This window comes from Dipodomys merriami, unplaced genomic scaffold (assembly GCF_024711535.1).
Source record: "Dipodomys merriami isolate MVZ:Mamm:240054 unplaced genomic scaffold, mDipMer1.0.p SCAF_2419, whole genome shotgun sequence".
NCBI classification, from domain to species: domain Eukaryota; kingdom Metazoa; phylum Chordata; class Mammalia; order Rodentia; family Heteromyidae; genus Dipodomys; species Dipodomys merriami.
The window spans coordinates 31,317-52,056 of record NW_027203848.1 but is presented as its reverse complement, the minus strand read 5'-3'; the positions used below and the strand labels follow the sequence as shown (position 1 = coordinate 52,056).

At 41.2% G+C, this 20,740-nt stretch overlaps 1 long non-coding RNA gene across 1 annotated transcript; it reads left to right on the top strand.

Moving 5' to 3' along the window:
• The first annotated feature begins 346 nt into the window (after nucleotides 1-346).
• Nucleotides 347-4,683, top strand: LOC138835922 (uncharacterized). The gene is made up of 2 exons (XR_011374802.1): nucleotides 347-1,643; nucleotides 2,730-4,683. It is a non-coding gene; the product is annotated as an uncharacterized lncRNA (long non-coding RNA).
• Nucleotides 4,684-20,740: the final 16,057 nt, after the last annotated feature.

Here is a 20,740-nt window from a genome sequence, read left to right as displayed (position 1 = left end):
ACCAAGGGAAATGTCAAGGTTGCGTTTACCCTAACATAGAAAGAGGCACTCCTGGGACTTTGGCAATAATGTTTGGCTCTTCTAAAATTGATCAGAGCTGGAGGTCATGGCAAGCTACTTTATAAGCATGCATAACTGGGCAAGAACTTGTCAACCATTTGTAATAGTTGGCTGTAAAAGGCTGAGGTTGTGAATTGTGGGGAATAGCTTAAATCCAAACTGCTCTGTATGTGCTTAAAACCCTAATTGGCAGTAAATTCTGGGCTGACACTAAACAAATAAATTTGTTTAAGAATAAAATATGAAATTGTTAGGACCAGATCAAAAGTAAAGAGATAGGGTATTAATCAGAACAAGGAAGGAGAAAATTCAAATTTAACTGAGACAAATAAGTCCCAGGTAAGCAGAGAAACATTGGTATAAACACCAAAATAAAACAAAATTGTGGTCTGATAATTACTAAAAAGATCATTTATATCAGGATTTAGACCAAATGTTAAATTTTCAAAGATAAGGGCTTAAGTAGAGAGTTAAGCACCAGGAGCTACACTAAACATCTGTATTCCAAAGGATGGCCTGCCTGTCCCACCTAGGCTATTTGAGGAGCTAAACAATGCTTTCGCCCATTTGGGGAGGTAATGTTTTCCTAGGATTTCAAGGTAAGACTTGTCCCACCTCCAGGCCTTGAAGCTGGGTGCAATGCCCCCATCTCCAGCCTAGATACCAGGATGTCTACAGGCAGTTGTGTGGACTCAACCACCCTATTTGCCTTGATGCAATTTGTAATCACTAACTGTTAGGTCTGCTTTTATAACTTGTTTGTCAATTACAAAACTGCCACTGAACACCTACAAGTGGAACTTCTTATGGAGCTTACCTTTAAACATCCTAGACTATTTAAATCTTTTACAAACCAAAGTACTAAACAGGCTATGCTGCTATAGCCGCCCCCCAAAGGGTCCATACAGTTATGAAAAGTTAAAAAATTATGCCTAAACTCTAGTTTGGAATAAAATGTAATTAGTAAAAAGTTGTCACCTTGACAAACTACCCCACACCATATTCTAAAAGCCAGTGTACAATCAGAAAAATATTAGGGGAGTTTACTAAAGTTAGTCCCTAGGTAAAACTTCTTTAATGAACCTGTGTAGACTAATGCCAACTGTTTACACACCCATAAAACATTTAAGCTTCAATTATTAAAAAAACAAAAAAGGGGAATCCCCAAGGGAACTTTTGCCTTAACCTTATTTACTCTAAATTTTTAAAATTTCACTCAAAGTGATCCTTTCACTAAAGCTGAAAAGCATTTTATCCCTCTAGCACCACCTCACTATCTATTCCCATATGGTTTAAAAAATTTAATCAATGAAGAATAAGACTAATGCCCCATAAGTGAAAATAGCGTTTCTATCATTCCAGATGGATCTACTGGCAACATCTGGGTCCCTTTTTGACTCATCCGACCTCCAGAGAAGCAAAAACAACACAACACAACCCTGAGGAAGAACATCTAGTACGCAGATTTGCAGACCTAAGGTTGAAGTCTGGAGGAAGCCATCATCCTTATCTTAAGAAAACCAGCTTGACCCCAGCAACATGGGGTCAGAATAAGGTGTTGACACAAGACCGAAGCCACCCTGGTCAGTACAAAAACCCCTAGAATACCTGAATATCTGTTTTGGCCATGATTGCACTGCTTGTGAATACTTCTGCAGTGAGTAGTGAACATGCATATTGGGCCTATGTCACTCACCGACCATTGTTAAAATTAGTGGATTAGCTAGACCAAGGTCCGGTGGCGTATACAAATGACAGCATGTATTTTCCTCCACCATGGGATCATGCAGACCCTACTCATCCAGGTGAGGAAGGCATACCTTATATTATTTCCTTAGGATTTGAGTCTTTACCACTGTGTTTAGGGACATCACCTTGCTTACCAACCAGAAGACAGGTATGGGCATACATCTTGCCTGATGATAAAATCAACAATCATATGGGGCTATTCAGCACAATTTCCTTAAATTTTATTGGTAAGGATCATTCTTATACAAATAAGACTGGGCGACCACCTAACCTAGTATGCCAGGACATTAATTATTGAATTTTGTTTATGTTTCTATTCAGTGGTCTCAGTGTCAAAACCCTAGAGGAAAGATTATACAGCATAATGATAACATCTCATTTATAGATTGAGGTCCTCATGGATGTTTCATTGCCAATTATTCTGAAAAGCATGTTGGTGATTGGTATACTAATAATTCTTCTGATGGTGACGTCTATACAATGGAGTTATAAATCATGTAGAACCCATTGGCTTGCTCACCTGACATGATGGAGGCCTTGTGCCTCGTAGGCCACATATAAACTTCAGGGGACACTTAGGGCCTGAGCAGTGGCATTTATAAAACTTGCCACCCAATTTTATACAACTCAGAATTGGATTGGTCACTTTACTAGGGCCCATGAGGCAAATTATACATTTTACAGGAACCATTCTTTTACTGTACAGGGTTGTATTAAACTTTCCTATGTCCTAGCCCACAGGGACAGTGTCAATCAATGAGAACCCACGCAGCCTGGACTCTTTACATGCTTAAATCATACTATTTCTTTTAATATGCCTTCTCAGTCTCTCCTGATATTAAGATCTCGCTTAGGGGTCTGGGTGCCTGTTAACCTCACCCGACCTTGGCAGGAGAGCCCCACTGTTGGTTTGTTGACAGGAGTCTTCCAGCAACTGCTGAAGAGAACTAGGAGATTCCTGGGTCTGAGTGTAGCTGTGATCCTTGAAATGACTGCTATCACCATGACTGCTGCGACTGCCGGAGTGGCCCTGCATTCCTCCATCCAAACCAAGGACTTTGTAGAGAAGTGGCTGGACTGTCACCAGCTATGGACTCATCAGCACAATATTAAACAGGACATTGATTCCCGTCTGAACACCCTGCAACACACGGTGCAGTGGATGGGAGACCAGATAATTGATCTGCAGAAACAGCTAACCTTCAAGTGTGATTAGAGCTCAATAAACTGTGCATCACTCCTACTTGATTCAACACTTCTAACATTACTTGGCAGGGACTTCACTACCACCTGCCAGTCTTGCAAGGAAATTTGACTTGGGACATCCACTAGTTACAGCAGGAAGTCATTGAGACTTTCTTGGCACAACTCCCTGGGGTGGGATATGAAGGTCTGGCTGAGGGAATTGCATCTGTGCTAAACCAATTGGACCCTCGAACCTGGTGGCACAGTTTTACCCATAGTGTTTCTACAGGATTGATTGCATTATGTCTTGTCAAGATATTGCTGTCTACATTCCAAAATAGTTTCTGCAAATCCCTTCTGCAAAGGATCTCTTGCTTACGGTTGTACTTAAAAAACAAAAAAGGGGGGAGATGTCAGAGGCATCAACCGGCATAACCCCATCTGTTGCTGTTTCCACAACGGGATCTGGGAACACGATGTGTGGTATAGGCAAGAAGGGACTACACCATGTGGGTATAGACAAAATTTATTGGAACATCACATGCTTATATACAGCACACAAGCAGGAGAAGTAAATCTTCAGTCAGGGGCAGAGAGTTAAACAGTTTTATGGGAGCACAGACAATGAGAGTTTAAACAGAAAAAGCTAATCCTTGTCAACAAATGTGGAGCAGTTCCACTAAACAAGGTTGTAAAAGTAGGTAAAGCACAGGTGATTTACACATGGGGGGGGGGTCTCCAGGCATTGTTCTACGTGGTTAAGTAGATGAAGCACGAATGGTACTTTGAGCAAACCATTACCTGAGTCTTGCACCGGGGCAGAACCTTTGCCCAGCATGGAGGAAAGGGTGTCCCTTCCTCCCCGAGAAGAATTGGTAGTGGTCCTGTGGCTCAGGTGGTAGGGCACTTGCTTTCAGCTGAAGAGCTGAGGGACAGCGTCCAGGCCCAGAGTTCAAGCCCCACAACCAACAAAAATAAATAAATTGGAAGGAAGGGATGCATGTCTGTATCCACCCTCAGGGCACACAGGTGCTCAAATGGGGTTTTGCAGGCCTATGCCTCCAACACCCATATGAACCCCTCTCCTTCTGCTCCCACTCCAGCTCCCAGATCTTAGGCAGATTGGGTGGAAGGGGGCTGTGTCAGTCCTGGAGTTTTTCTCCACCTCTGGCTGTGCCTGAGCAGCTGCAGGAGCCCTGGCCCATGCTGCACGAGGCAGCAACAACTGCTGCAGTCGCTGCTGCAAGTTTGGCCATTTGGCTCCACTCCTGCCTGGTTGCCCTGACACTGGAGGAGTCTCGCTGGCTCCTTTGCTGTTTCACACTGCACCTCCAGCCTAGGGATGAGCCCAGGAAGCTCGGCGCTGGAGCCTTTGAGGCCTGAGGTCAGCCACTGGAGGGATTTGGAGGGGCTGCCCTGCCTGCAGGGTCTGGCCTGAGGAGCCTGTGCCCCAGTCATGGCTGCTTGCTGCTCAGAAGAAGCGGCGGTGGAGCTGGCCTGTAGCCGGCTTGCTTGCTCCCTCCGAGGCTCTTACAGTTGTGTTACTGGCAGAACAATATCCCAACTGCTCTAGTACTATTTTATTGTATTTTAAAAATAAAAGACTTCATGGGCCCCATAAGTGCTTTATGAAATATGACTGGCAGCCGCTATTTAAATAAATGTGAGAATTCAGGAGTTTTTCTTTTATCTTCCTAAGTGATTTTTTTTGTCTGTCTTGGGACTTGAACTCTTGGCCGGGGTACTGCTGTCCCTTAGCTCTTCAGCTAAAGGCTAGCACTCTACCACTTGAGCCACAGGACCACTTAGGTTTTCTGGTGGTTTATTGGAGATAAGAGTCTCATGGTCTTTCCTGCACTGGTTGGATTTGAATCTCGATCCTCAGATCTCAGCTTCCTGAGTGGCTAGGATTACAGGCAGGAGCCACTTGTGCCCAGCTCTAAGTGATCATTTTAAAGGCTAAGCATAATAGATCACTCCTGTAGTACCATCTACTTGGGAGGCATAGATTGAGAGGATTGCAATCCAAGATCAACCCAGGCAAAAAGTGAGATCTGATCACAATCATCAAGCTGGGCTGATTCCAATAATCTCAGCTAGATGGGAGGCTGGTCCTGGGATGGGAAGAAAACAGGATGCCCTAACTTAAAAACTAAAGTACAAAAAGGCCGTAGTGTGGATTAAGAGTTAAACACCTGCCTAAGCATGAAATCCTTTGTATAAACCCTAGTACTGAGAAAAGGAGGGAGGGAGGAAAGCAGGAAGGGATATAGGGGAGGGAGAGAGATGTTATTTCATTAATTTTACATTTTTCCTAACACCATTCATTTTGAGTTTCTTTTGCTCAAGACTAGCACTCTGCCACTCAAGCCTCAGTACCACTTCCAGCCTTTCTCTTTATGTGGTACTGAGGAACCAAACCCAGGACTTCATGTATGTGCTAGGCCAGCACTCTATTACTAAGCCACATTCCCAGTCCTTCTTTTATTTTGTAAGATGAGCTTTGGTTTTGTGTTCTTCTCTTGGCATGGAACTTAGGCTAGTCTCAACCTAACTTCTGACTCAGCCTCCTAAATTCAGAGATTGCAAACATAGATCACCATACTCAGCTCAGGATTCCTTTGAGAGAATCATCTTTTCAGAGACAGAGTTATTCTGTCTTCCTTGGATTGGATGGCCTTTTGCTTTTGGCATTGTGTTAATCCCATTTCTTGTCTTGATATATTTCTCCTTCTAGATCAATAGAAAATTTTCAGCTTCCCAACTTGAAGCCTATTGGTCTCATCCAATAATATCACAAAATTGGTGAATACCATTACCTGGCATCATGGGCATGCCAGCCAGCTAAAACTCAGCTATCAGATGGGCTTGGGCTTCAACAATGCAGGCATTTCTCTGCATAATCTGAAAACTGTCATAGATAATGTTGGTTTATTCCATCCTGTTTTCAGCTGCTTGCCATTCTGAGCTTTGTATGTTTTTGCTTTCTTTTATTTATTTATTTATTTATTTTTGAGTCATAGGCCTTGATCTCTGGGCTTGGCTTGGGTGATGTCCCTGAGCTTTTCAACTCAAGGCTAGCACTCTACGACTTGAGCCACAGAGCCACTTCTGGTTTTCTGGTGGTTTATTGGAGATAGGAGTCTCACGGACTTTCCTCCCTGGGCTGGCTTTGAACCACGATCCTCAGATCTCAGACTTCTAAGTAGCTAGGATTACAGGTGTGAGCCACCTGTACCCGGCCCTGACTGAATCTTGAAAAGAGAAGACAGGAATAGGTCAAGAGACACACATTATCAAAATGGGGATGGGAGGGATCGAGAGTCCTGACTGAGCAGTGGATCCATATAAAGTCTGATCAGACTTACTCCAAACATGAAGGAACATCTTCAGTCTGGATGTTGGATGCCTCTAAACATTGTCAGGGACATGAAAGGAGCAGGGTTGGGTTGAAGGTTTAGGGAGCACTGTGGGATGAAGTGTCATTAAAAACTCAGCTCTGGGGCTGGGAAGTTGGCTCAGTGGTAGAGCTCTTGCCTTGCATGCCTGAGTCCCGGGGGTTCGATTCTTCAGCACCATATAAGCAAAATGGAAAGCCGGAAGTGGCGCTTTGGCTCAAGTGGTAGAGCACTATCCTTGAGCTGAAGAGCTGAGGGACAGGGCACAGGCCCAGAGTTCAGGCCCCACAACCGGACCCTCCCCCCCAAAAATAAAACTCTCAGTTCTGACAGCACAGATCAAGTGTATGTCTTGGGAGTCCCCTGTTGTGCTGTGGCAATGCTCTTCCTGTGTATGTCTGCCTAGAGGGGGAGGTGTTTGCTCCTCATTTGTCATTAATTCTAGAGGACAGAGGAGCCCCATGAGTCCAGTAAACAGATGCTTTCTGGCAGCTTCTCACAGTGTTTCCTCCAGGCAGCACCATGCTCTTTACTTGCTCTGATGAGGCAGCTGCATATGGGTCTGCAGGAATTTCTTGTCAAGAAATTAGAGAGTCATTCATTCATTACTCTATAACAAAGAGTGGCAATGCCTAACTATAGGTTGCTTTGTTATTCCAATGTGTGTGCTACTGGCACTGGCTTGTCTCTTCAGTCTGCACAGGCTCAGGACAATACTATAGTCAGCTCGGACACACCAGCTTACACCCAGTCACTACTCAGAATGTGATGTCAAAGCTACTCCTGGTAATAGATGACAAGGCTGTTTAAATCAGAATAAGATCACAGCAGAATGCACTACGATATCTTTTTGCTCCTCTGATTTTACAGCTTCTAAGCTAGTGTTTCCTGGCTTCCTATCCTTGTGGCGTAGTATGAGAGCCATCTAGGTTGTTGCAATGCATCAGCCAGGAGAAGGGTGTCTATAGTCAGAGAATGACACAAAAAATAGCATCTGTGGTGAGGTTAGACTTGGTGTTGGATTATAATTAAGCTAGTTCTGCAAAGCTGGGAAGCATGGAAATGGACTGCCATTGTGAAATGGACATGGGATAATTTAGGAGACAACAAGGATCTGAGTAGCTCTCACCTGTAATCCTAGCTACTCAGGATGCTGTGATCTGAGTACTGAGGTTCAGAGACAACCTAGGCACAAATATCAGATAGTTTCTTTCTTCCAATTAACTAGCAAAAATGAACTAGAGCTGTGGCTGAAGTACTAGCCATAAGAAAAAGAGCTAAGGGTCAGCACTGAACACATGCTAGCATGAAAAAAATGAGAAAGACATAAGAAGGGAAATTACAAGAAACTTACTGTGAACAATTAGACCTCTAATTATCTTTCTTTTTATTAGCAAGTATTGGTTGTACAAGAAGGAGGTTGTGACGTTCCCATACATGGATACAATGTATCACAGTCATACCCACTCCATCACCTACCCAGTCTTATTTCCAGTTAACACTAAAAAGCCAGAAGCAGTGAGGTAGCTCAAGTGGAAGAGTCCCAGCCTTGAGCAAAAATCTGAAGTGACATTACCAGGTCCTGAGTTGAAGCCCTAGTACAAGGACCACCACACCCAACAAAAATAAAATATTCCATGGGAATGAATGTAGATCTTGTAACATACAACTACAGAAAATAGTAATGTCTGGCATTGAGCTCCCTTAAATTATAAATAACATGAGGAAACAAAGGTCCAAAGTCTTTTTGAATAGCATTTTATTTTCTGAGGATAACAGAATAACAAGACATTGTTATTGTCTGTTCTGTCACATGGTGTTAGATATAAGTATGAGATACTCTGCAGGAAGAACCTCTGTGCAACTTCTGAGGAAACAGAAGTTGGCTGTTCTTTTAAGGGTGAAGGAAATACTTTGTATCTTTTGATGGCGGTGAATCTATGGGAAATCATCAACCTATTAAAAAAACTAGATATAGTTATAGAATTATATCATCTTATATTAAGAAAGGTCATTAAAGGCACTTTAAAACTAAACAAAGAGGGGCTGGGAAGGTGTCTGAATGGTAGAGTGCTTGCCTCACATGCATGAGGCCCTGGGTTCAATTCCTCAGAACCACATAAGCAGAAAAGCAGAAAGTGGTACTGTGGCTCAAGTGGTAGAGCACTAGCCTTGAGCTGAAAAGCTGAGGGACAGCTCCCAGGCCCTTTGTTCAGACCCCATGGCCAACAAAATACATACATACATACATACTTACATAAACTAAGAATAAGAACTTTAAGAGCGTAAACTAATAGAAATGGAATATAACTTAAATAGCAATCTACAAATTTATACTGTTAAATTCATTGAGTACTTAAACAAATGGGGAAATTCAATTCTTTCCCATAATAGATTGTTAACTGAAGAATATAATTTGAGTGAGGGAATTTTGTGTAGATGCCTATTACATATCATCTAATAGAAATGCCATGTAAGCCAGAACACAGAAGCCTCCCACAGGACATAGTGCTGTCTGAAAATGAACTCATGGAAAAATGGTACAAAACCTCGTTCAGAAGTCATACTAAAATTTTTCTGTGTATATGCTGATCCTGGGGTTAGAACTGAGGGCTTGGGTGCTGTCTTTGAGCTAATTTTGCTCAAGACTAGTGCTGTGCCACTTGAGTCACAGCACCACTTCCAGGAGTGTTTTAGTAGTTTTTTGGAGATGAGTCTCATGGACTTTCTTTCATGGGCTGGCTTCAAACATTGGTCTTCAGATCTCCACCTCCTGAGCAGCTAAGGCTATAGGCATGATCCAGCAGTGCTGGGCTCCAAACTGACAATTTTCTCTCAAGAAATATCACTTCACACTGAAATAGTGAATCCAAATAGCTCATAATGGAACAAGGAATAATATTTCCACAGCAACCTATAGTGGATCTATTCGCATATACTGTGACAGATACCAAATGTTCCCAAATCAAATCTACCCTAACCATTTTTCTCTCATAGACCCTTCTTAAAGCAATTTCAGCAGGTTTTGTTAGTTTGTTTTGTGCTTATTCTAGGTCTTGAACTCGGGGCTTGAGTACCATATCTATGCTCCTTTTGCTTAATCTTAGCATGCTACCACATGAGCTACAACCCATTTCCTTTCTTTTGGTAGTTTTTTTTTTTTTTTTTTTTTTTTTGTCGGTCGTGGGGCTTGAACTCTGGGCCTGGGCGCTGTCCCTCAGCTCTTCAGCTCAAGGCGAGCGCTCTACCACTTGAGCTACAGCGCCACTTCCGGTTTTCTGGTGGTTTTTATTGGAGATAGGAGTCTCACGGTCTCTCCTGCCCGGGCTGGCTTTGAACCGCGATCCTCAGATCTCAGCCTCCTGAGTAGCTAGGATTACAGGCGTGAGCCACCAGCGCCCGGCCTTTTGGTAGTTTTTTGGAGATAAGACTCACTGATTTTTCCTGCTTACAACCTTCTGAATAGATAGGATTAAAGTTGTGAGCCACTTTCCCCCACCTTCATTGTTTACTTTTGTAGGAGCACATAAAGTACTTCCACCACATTTGTCCATTTGCCCTTCCCTTCACAATGCTACCCCCACCAAAAACCTTATAATAGATTTCTTAATCCTTTGATTAAAGTAAACTAAGCAAAGAGACAATTAAAAATGATATGCTATGTCTTAGGTTGCCTTGATCTTAGCAGAGTATCACTTCAAGTTAAAACTGATTAACAAAAATTGAAGAAAAATACCGAGGAGACTCAAAATTGAACAAAGTAAATCCTAATCTTCAAGTTTCAGGTCTCCAAGTAAAAGGAAAGCAGAAACTGTTGTTGGGAGTTCCAGGTAACCAGTGAGGCTTGATAGTCAAAAGTGATGTGTGATCCTGAAGTCTGAGGGGAGTATGAGCAGTACTAATGTATAAGTGTTTAAAATCCCTCACTTCAATGGTTATGCTGGGGTGAAGTTGAGAATGTCCTTGTTCAAGGTTTTGGGTATCATCATATTTATGACTTCATGAAATCCCATAACATCATGATGCCTCTTCCTGAAAATTCATTGAGTAATCCTAGCTACTCAGAAGGCTGAGATCTGAGCATCATGGTTTAGTTATCTCCAATTAATCACCAAAAAGATGGAAGTGGAACTGCAGCTCAAGTGGAAAATCACTAACCTTGAGGGGGAAAAAAAGCAAACAAGAACAGATTCTAAGCCCTGAGTTCAAGTCCTAGCAGTGGGGATGGGGAGAGTTTGATTGAGAAGGAAGACAAAAGACAGTCAAAGCCAAGAGTAAAGTAGGCCCTAAAAGTTCAGAGATTACAACCTAGAATGCCTTTAACCAAGGATGCTTGTCTTAGTTGGGTTTTTCTTATTGTGATTTTTATAGGCAAACAGCATTGAATTGGAGAAAAAATAGCTTTCTCAACCTAAACCAAATATCAAAATGAAGAAAAAGTCTATCTTGTGCAAGCCTATAAAGCAGGAGTTACTGGAGGGGAATGAAGAAAGCCTAAAGAAGAGCTCAGCATCCCAGAGAATGGTGTGTCAGACCAGGAAAGCAAAGAGGAGGACCAGGAGCCAGAATCATCATGTGACCTCAACTCTGTGGATATGTGCAGAGTCATGTGTTCACTCACTAACTCTTAGGATTTTGTCATGGCTAGGACACTAAACTCGCTCCTTACTCAAATTTTCCCTTTCATCTGCTTGATCTCAAAACTTCTTAACTTGGGTGGCATTTTTTGTGCTTTTGAAAATTTTATTATTTCTCAAAAACAGCCTTTGAAGTGTTAAAAGGACATCTGGGTGAATAAAGTGGAAATATTCGAGTTTGGTTAAAAAAAAAATGAATGAACTGAGGCAGTTGGAAGACCATGGGAAGAGGTGTAATAAGAATAGTCTCTTACGTGGGAAAAGTCTTAGCAGTTTTACCTTCAGCTCCATCTGTAAGAAACCATTAACATTCTCTATTAGTAGAGTTATTATTTGTATAATTAAATTTGGAATTGGCACTTGATGATCCAAATATTAAGTACCATGTCCCCTGAGCAAAGTTTAGGTTGTTTGATATAAAGTTGAAGAGCCTACAAGTTTAAATTTTTCTTTAATATAATAAGTAACAGACTATTTTTCAAAATCTACTTGGTATGGCGAACTTGAATTGCTAGGCCTGGTAATACTTTTCATTGTAGGAACAACTAGTTTTTCTACATAGCTCTTACCCTATACCCTGATGCCCTACTCTGCTTTGTTAGCCTTGTCCAGTACTTTGGGATGTAGTCCTTTGGTTTATTTTTATCATTCTAAAGCTAGTCTCTATCATCATAGATATGTCAGAATTGGCATGTTGGTCTAAATATCTGGTAATAAATCTATTTCTTCCACTGTTAACCCCACAGACATCTTTAGGTAGAAAAATGTTGTTTCCTGCTCTTTGCCTTAGCACCATCTTCCTAGAAAAAACAGCACCATGAGAGCCAAGTAGAGGAAGCGAATGCGCAGGCTGAAGGGCAAAAGAAGAAAGATGAGGCAGAGGTCTAAGTAAACCAGTTTGTGCACCCATCAAGGCCAGAGGAGCAGGAGGAATAAGGAATGCCATAGGCTGGGACGCTGAGATGTTGGACTGCATGCCGCTGTGATTTCCCAGTGGATCCAGAACTTTCATTGCCAAGATCATCTCTGAAAGACACACCTTGCTCATAACCAAGCATCCCCTGATGATCCTGTGCCCCAGACCTGTGACATTCTGGACTAGTTCTGTTCATAGTTGTGGCCAAGTGTGACACATGTACAATAAACCATCTCTTTTGCTGTTGCAAGAAAAAAACAGAAAGAAAAATGTTGTTTCCTTATTGAAAATTCACCCATTTCAAATATTTTGTGGAAGTTTCTTTTTTGTTTATTGTTTTTTGTTTTTTGGATTTTGTTTTTTGTTTTGTCAGTCATGGGACTTTAATTCTGGGCCTAAGCACCGTCCCTCATTCTTCAGCTCAAGGCTAGCACTCTACTACTTGAGCCACAGTGCCACTTCTGGTTTTCTGAGTAGTTTATTGAGATAAGAGTCTCAGGGACTTTCCTGCCTGGGCTGGCTTTTAACCATGATCCTCAGATCTCAACCTCTTGAGTAGCTAGGATTGCAGGCTTGAGCCACCGGTATCTGGCTGGAAGATTTTTATATGTGGATTTATGGAGGGGTGTATTTGTTTTCTACTTTTCAAACCATTATTTAATGACCATTATTTTGGTATTGAGCAATTTTATTATTTTAATTTGGGGCATTGCTTTATTTTGTTATGTTTTTGCCCATAATGGTATTTGAAATCAGGGTCTCATACTCACCTTACTTGAACCACTGCTCAAGTCCAGCTCTTTGCTTGTTGAAGATGGAGTTGCAGACTTTTCTGCCTGGCCTGGCTTTGAATCACCATTCTCCAGATCTTAGCCTCCTAATTGAATTTTATGTGTTCAATAGTGTGGAATGTAAGCCAGGCATGGGAAGCTAACAACTATAATCCTAGCTACTCAGGAGACTGAGATGTGAAGTCAATCCCAAACATAAAAGTTCATAAGTCTCTCAACTCTAACAAACTTCTCAGAAAAGGCTAGAAGTGGTGCCATGACTCAGGTGGTAGAATGCTAGCTTTGAGCAGAAGAAGCTCAAGACAGCACCTAATCCCTGAGTTCAAGCCTCTGCCTGTTGGGGTGGGGGGCAGAAGATTGGGTTTCAAACAGTCAATTGGAAACTCTTCTTCCCAACATTTCATGACCAGTCTTCCCTCTCCTCCTTCATAAAGGCCACAGTATTACAGGTTTTCTACCAGAGTCATAGAAACTGGTAATATTAAGTGCTTTTTGTTTTACATTCAATTCACTTTGGAACTTTAAAAAACTTCTATAACTTATAATATTTATACTACTGAAAAATAACTGATTTTTTGAAAAGCATAGAAAAAAATCTTTGTCAAGGGTCCCAGTGGATACTAAGGAACATTATTGGGAAATTTTTACTTGGTTGCTTGTCTGTTGAATCATTTAAACACATGTGGAATTTGGGGTTTTTCAACATTTTACCACCAAATCTTCAACAAACTACGTTGCCTCATTGGATTTTGCTTCAAAAATTATAAAATATTTTGACATATTTTTGGTTTGGTCTTTTGGGGATTTTGGCTTTTGGAGTGCTAGTGGGCCAGTACGTAGGCTTGAATGGAGGTCTGGTATCTTGCTTAGATTATTTTGTTCAATGCAATCACTGTGTCATTTAAGTCAGATTTCCACTTCTGGTTTTTGCTACTTAATTGAAATAAGAATCTTGAGGATTTGTTTCCTTGGGTTGGCATCAAACTGTGATCTTCAGATCCCACCTTCATGAGCAGCTGAAATTACAAGTATGAGCCAAACCCTGGATATATTGTACTACCTATAAAACCAAAAGATGGACAAAATTCAGACGCAAGTGTGTATGATATGTATTTTACATAATTATATAGACAAATATAACCATGTAAGTGTGTGTGTGTGTGTGTGTGTGTGTGTGTGTGTGTGTGTGTGTGTGTGTGTGTGTGTGATTTTAAATGTGTAGAGGGAAATGAAGATGTATTGAGGAAAGATTTCACCTAGGTTTTTTCACAGACTGGGCTACAATACAGTCATCATCCCATCCATCTGCATCCTTACCTAAGATATGCACATCCTGTGGTGGTATCATGGTTATTTTTTGTGTGTGAGAGCCACTACTGAGGCTTGGATTCAGGGCCTGGATGGTGTCCCTTAACTTTTGTTGTTGTTGCAAGGCTGGTAGTCTGCCTTTTGAACCACAGCTCAGCTTTCTGTCTTTTGCTGGTTAATTGGAGGTAAGGGTCTTTTTGCATGGGTTGGCTTTGAACTGGGATCCTAAGATCTCAGCCTTCTGAGTAGCTAGGATTACAGGCTTGAGCCTCCAGTGTTTAGCTTTTCATTATTACTTTTACAACCTACATACTCATACACATCCCTTGCATCCAAAAATCTGACAGTTCAGGCTAACTGACAAGATGTGAGGAAAGATGGCTGAGTGGATAAGTTTCCAAATGGGCATCTAGCCATATTAATATCATTTTGGTAGGTAACTTACCCTTTAGTGAGCACATATTTCCTCTTTCATTCTTTCTTTAGAAGTCAGTGAAATGTTTTTGATATATCTTTCAAATATTATCTCCCAAACAGGAGATAATATTTTAATATATTTGACAATATTTCAGATGAGGGGTCTTGGTTGTCTGGAGCTCTGTGGGAAGAAGGCATCCAGCTGGGCTGTGGGCAAAGAGCTGATGTTTTCTATCTGCTGGTTGCAGAGAAAAAGGTTTTCTTCCTGGAAAGGCTTTGAATCCAAACCCTCTGCTTTCAGGCTTCTGAGGATTACAAGCATAAAGCACCACCAACTGGCTCATTTTAGAAGCCTTAGTTGCTTTTCATTCATCCCTTTTTTCCTGCAAGGTTGATCTAGGCAGCCTGGTTGTACCTCATGATAAAGTGATTTTTATAATACTTTGCCTCTGCCATTTCTGAAACTTATTTCCTCAGTACTGGGTATATGAAGTTGATCTAAACCCAGTAACATTTTCCTTCTGAGATGTTAGGTAGCTTATTTAAATCATTTATCCTTTCCTTTGGCAAAGCAATCAAGATGTTTCTGTAAAACCCAATTTCATGAGAGTATTATAGTTAGAAATTATCATATGCACACTTCAATATAGTCTATGCTTTATTGATTTATTGATTTATTTATTTAGGTCAGTCGTGGCACTTGAACTCTGGGCCTAAGCCCTTTCCTTCAGCTCTTCAGATCAAGGTTAGTGCTCCACCACTTTAGCTAGAGCACCACTTCCAGTTTTCTGATGGTTTATTGGAGATAAGAGTTTCACGGAGGGAGTTCCGGGAAGATGGCGGAGGAGAAGCTGGAATCTGAACAAGCTCTCGCATAGAAAGTAGGTTTAGAGTTCCAGTGAACAGTCCTAAGCCAGAGAATCACACCAAGTGTGCCATCACAGGACAGAGAGTTAGACAAGAGAGGGGAAGCCAAGGAAACGCATCAGCTGCCGCTCCGGCGGCGGGGTCACGGCGGCGACCACCGCCGCAGAGTCATACCTGAGACACAGAGAGTCGGGGACGAAGGAGCCAGACGCAGCGGACGAGCGGATTCTACTCAACACCAACAAGAACCGACAAGGAGCGAACATCTTCATCCTGCTGTTTGCAGACCAGAGACGACCCAGGATCCAAGACTCGGCGTGAGTACAAGCCCGATGTCCTCACTCCTCAGGGAGCAGAGGAGGGAAGGCCACCCCTCCCCCCCCAGCACCGGTGATCTCCATCTTGGATACCGACAAAGCTCGGAGGAGCTGCTAGCTCCAGCTCAGGCCTTGGAATAAAATGAGTCATTTAGCAGGTCACAAGAACTTAACGGCGAAGTGACCTGCCAGACTCAGCTCCATCCAGGGAAAAGTCACCCAGCTCAGGCGCCAGCCATCGGAGTGGCTTGCCTCACTGGGTAACCAGAGCCAGAGGCTGCCCCTCCCTCTAGCAGCCACCACAATCAATTGAAAAACAGAAACCCTGAGAATGGCTCCAGGCTGGGCACTGTGAGCTTTATCACAAAATAGCCCCAGGGAAAAGCTACTGTTTGTTGAAAGGCCTCAACTCTACCCAGAACCTAGCCTCATCACCACATCCCCCTCTTTTGTGACTCTCAAAGCAGAAAACTAACCTGGGAGGGGGATCTCAAAATCTTGGGTAAAGCAGAGCATTTTTCTGCCTCTTCCAACCAACCGACTTAAGAAACCAATCAAGCCACAGGACCACAAGCTGACCAGAGACTCCAACAAGAGACTGGTTGCAGACAAAAGGGAGATACAGGATTCTTCCCACTCCTCCCCCCCCAAAAAAAAAATCAAAAGACTTTTTTTCTTTTTTTTTTCTTCTTCTTCTTTTTTTCTTTTTTTTGCTTGTTTTTTGTTTTTTGTTACCTTATATATATATATATATACATATATATATATATAAATTTTTTTCCCTTCTAAAACTTTTATTAATCTTTAATTTTTGCCTCTTCTGAAAAAATAATTGTTTTCCAGTAACTTTTTTTTTCTAATCTTATAATTTTTATTTTAGGAATACGTGAATGAGAGTTTTCCCTTCTTTTCTTGTCTTCTTTCTCTTTTTCTTTCTTTCTTAATTATCTTTTTGTTTTTTATCTAGCTCTACTGAACTTCTGATCTTTTCTTCTCCCTTTCCCATCCTTAAAGCTTTTCACATCTCCTCTATGTCCCTCCCCTTCTCTGAACATATTCACATTCCTCTCTAAATAGACGGTCTTTTAACCTCTATAATAACATTAATTTTTACGTTTCTATTCTTTTTCTGGTCTCTCTTTATTCCCCTTTCCGTCTCTTCTTTTTCTCTCTCTCTCTACTTGCATCCTACCCAACCCATTTCCTGCACTGTGATTAGGACATAGTTAACTCTCCCTGTGCTTCCCCACACCAATCTATTCCTATTTTTCACCCACATCTCTCCCCAATCCTAATAATTTCTGGTTTTCCAAATTCTTTTCTGGGGTTCGAAGTCCTTTAACATATAGTCGTTTGATATTGAATAGATGTATCTGTTGAACTAGATTGTATCTGTAGACTATTGACTGTACAAATGCAAACTTTGGTTGATGGTTGCCTTAAGATAGTGTTCTAGCACAAAACTGGTGCAATCTTTATCTCAAATGGGCCGAGTAAGCCAGAAAAACACAAGAAAAATGGCAAATTCGGGTATCTCACTTCCCAACCTTGATAAACAGGGATTAGAACAGATAAAGAATAATCCAGAGGAGAGTTCCCAAATAGCTCTACAAACACTAATAGCAAACATGATAAATGAGAAGTTTGACAATGTACAAAGGACTCTGTATGAGCGTGATAGGGAGAGAGAGGAGGCATCCCAGAAGTTTATACAGGAATATCATAAGCGTGAGGAAGCTTCTCAAATCTGATACAGGATTTGGGTGAACAACTTGAGAATACTCAAACAGAAAGGGAGGAATGGCATGAGCAGGCAGAGAACACTCAAAGAGAACTGCAGGAATCCCACAGAAGGGAGGAAACTAATCAAAGAGTAATTCACGAATTAAGAGACCAGGTAGAGAATACACAAAGATCACTAAAGGCATTCATGGAATCCATTAACAAAGAGCTGAAGGAAGTCAGGGAGACCACAAAGGGAATGCTGAATGGAACCCAACAGAAGGAATGGGAGTCCAAAGAAACCATAACCAATCAACTAAGTGATTTGAGAACAAACACTGAACACCAAATTAAGGAAGTAAAGAAATTCATACAAGACCTAAGACAGAGCTTCAACAAAGAACTTGAAGCCATCAAAGCTGACCAATTAGAAGGAAAAGAGATAAAAAACAAAGTAGAGAGTCTTGACAGCAGGTTAGACCATGCAGAAGATCGAATCTCAGGGATTGAAGACAGCCTAGATATTATAGAGAAAGAACATACAACCATCCAAGACAAGTCCAAGAAATATGATAGGTCTATCCAACACCTGGAAGACACCATCAGAAGGCCCAATCTAAGGATAATGGGTGTAGAGGAGCACCTAGAAACAGAAGTTAATGGTCTAGGAAATTTGTTTAACAGGATCCTAGCAGAGAACTTCCCAAACATGCAAAAAGATAGGCCTATTCAGATACAAGAAGCTTTTAGAACCCCAAATAGACCAGACCAGAATAGGACATCCCACCATCACATTATAATCCACACAGGATCAACCCAGACCAAGGAAAAGATCCTTAAAGCTGTCAAGGAGAAAAGGTTAATCACCTATAAAGGGAAACCAATTAGAATCACCTCAGATTTCTCAGCAGAGACAATCAAAGCAAGAAGAGCCTGGAACGACGTATGCCATGCCCTAAAAACAAACAACTATCAACCAAGAATACTGTACCCAGCTAAACTCTCCTTCATAACTGAAGGCCAAATAAAAACCTTCCATAGCAAAGAAAAATTGAAACAATACATCTCCACCAAACCAGCCCTGCAAAAGATTCTTAAAGATGTCCTACACATAGAAAACCAACAAGAACGCAACAAAGGCCAAGAAACTGCACCCAAACTGAGAATCCAAGAACCTTAGGAAGAACCCAGTTTTCACAGCCCCCAAGAAGGTGGATAACATGGCAAGAACTCCCAAATACCTCTCAGTCCTATCTCTTAACGTTAACGGACTGAACTCTCCAATTAAGCGACATAGACTGTCTAGTTGGATTAAAAAACAAGACCCTTCTATCTGCTGCCTGCAGGAGTCACATCTTGCCCGTAAAAACAAACATATTTTCAAGGTTAAAGGCTGGAACAAAATCTACCAAGCAAACGGCCCTCATAAACAGGCGGGAGTTGCAATCCTAATATCAGATAAAATAGACTTCAAATTAAAATTCGTGAGAAGAGATAAAGAAGGTCGCTACATAGTAATTAAAGGATCTCTCCTTCAGGAGGATATTACAATTCTAAATATCTATTCCCCAAACAATGGAGCACCCAAATTTATCAAAGAAACACTACTTTCCCTCAAATCCCATATAGATCCAAAGACATTAATTGTTGGGGATTTTAACACACCACTCTCCCCACTAGATAGATCAACTCGGCAAAAACTCAACAGAGAAACCGCAGATCTAAACAGCTGCATAGATCAACTAGACTTAACAGACATTTACCGAACATTTCACCCAGCAGCATCAGAATACACGTTCTTCTCAGCAGCACATGGAACGTTTTCTAAAATAGACCACATTTTAGGCCACAAAGCAAACTTGTCTAAATTCAGAAACATTGAAGTTATACCTTGCATTCTCTCTGACCACAAGGGAATAAAATTAGAATTCAACACCAAAAGCCACCAAAGAAAGTCCGGTATCACATGGAGGCTGAACAACACACTGCTGAATCATGAGTGGGTCATGGAAGAGATTAGAAAGGAAATTCAAATGTTGATGCTATTCAACAAAAATGAACACACAAATTACCAGCTCCTCTGGGACACAGCAAAGGCAGTACTCAGAGGCAAGTTTATAGCTCTGAGCTCCTACATCAACAAATTGGAGAGATCTGAAACCAACGATTTAATGACACATCTAAACCTCCTTGAAAAAGAGCAGCAAGATAAACCCCAATCCAGTAGACGGAAAGAAATAATCAAAATTAAATCAGAATTATATGAATTAGAATCCAAAAAAACTATAGAAAGAATCAACAAAACAAAGAGTTGGTTCTTCGAAAAACTTAACAAAATTGACAGACCCTTAGCAAACCTTATCAGAAAAAGGAGAGAACACACCCAAAGTAATAAACTCAGAGATGAGAATGGAAACATCACCACGGAAACAACCAAGATTCAGAACATTATAAGGGAATACTTCTCAAAACTTTATGCTAATAAGTTTGAGAACTTGACAGAAATGGACCTTTTCCTAGCAAATATTGACATGCCAAAACTAAACCAAGATGAGTTAAACCAGCTTAACAGGCCCATATCAAGCATTGAAATAGAAACAGCAATAAGAGACCTCCCAGCTAAGAAAAGTCCAGGACCAGATGGTTTTACAGCGGAATTTTACAAGGCCTTCAAAGCAGAGCTCACACCAATACTCCTCCAACTCTTCAATGAAATTGAAAGAGAAAGCTCACTACCGAACACATTCTATGAAGCCATCATAACCCTCATCCCAAAACCAGGCAGGGACTCATCAAAGAAAGAGAACTATAGACCCATTTCTTTGATGAACATTGATGCAAAACTTCTCAACAAAATTTTGGCCAATCGACTTCAACAATTCATCCAAAAAATCATACACCACGATCAAACAGGATTCATTTCAGGGATGCAAAGCTGGTTCAATATACGCAAATCAATTAATATTATTCATCACATCTACAGGAGCAAGAATAAGAACCACATGGTTATCTCAATAGATGCAGAAAAAGCATTTGACAAGATCCAACACCCCTTTATGATGAAGGTTCTGGAAAAATTAGGAATCCATGGAACATTCCTCAATACAATAAAGGCTGTATATGACAAACCTACAGCCAGCATTATACTCAATGGTAAAAAACTAAAGCCATTTCCTCTTAACTCAGGAACAAGACAAGGATGCCCACTCTCTCCACTTCTCTTCAATCTAGTATTAGAATGCCTAGCTACAGCAATAAGACAAGATGCAGACATAAAGGGGATCCAAATAGGGAAAGAAGAAATAAAACTCTCCCTCTTTGCAGATGACATGATCTTGTATTTAAAGAATCCCATAGACTCCACTCCCAAATT